Genomic DNA, 345 nt, shown 5'->3' on the forward strand with positions numbered 1-345 from the left:
GCCCCCGCTTTGGCTTCCCCATCAAAAAACCTAAACCCTAAACCCTAAACCCTAAACCCTAAACCCTAAACCCTAATATGATAGAGAAAGAAAGTGCATACAAATTTATAGAGAAAATAAATACATAAAGAAAAAAGAAAAAAAAAATACAAGACAAAGTGAAACACCAAACCCTAAACCCTAAACCCTAAACACTAAACCCTAAACCCTAAACCCTCGACATCAAAGAGTTATATTATAACTATATTTTATTTTTTAATAAAGCAACAACTTCTGCACGCTGCATACACAGCAGGGGGCCCCCAAACCCTGGGGGGCCCCCCCGGGGGCCCCCCCCGGGGGGCC

Source organism: Eimeria mitis, genomic scaffold, assembly GCF_000499745.2.
Source record: "Eimeria mitis Houghton genomic scaffold, Emh_scaff2052, whole genome shotgun sequence".
In the NCBI taxonomy this organism is placed as follows: domain Eukaryota; phylum Apicomplexa; class Conoidasida; order Eucoccidiorida; family Eimeriidae; genus Eimeria; species Eimeria mitis.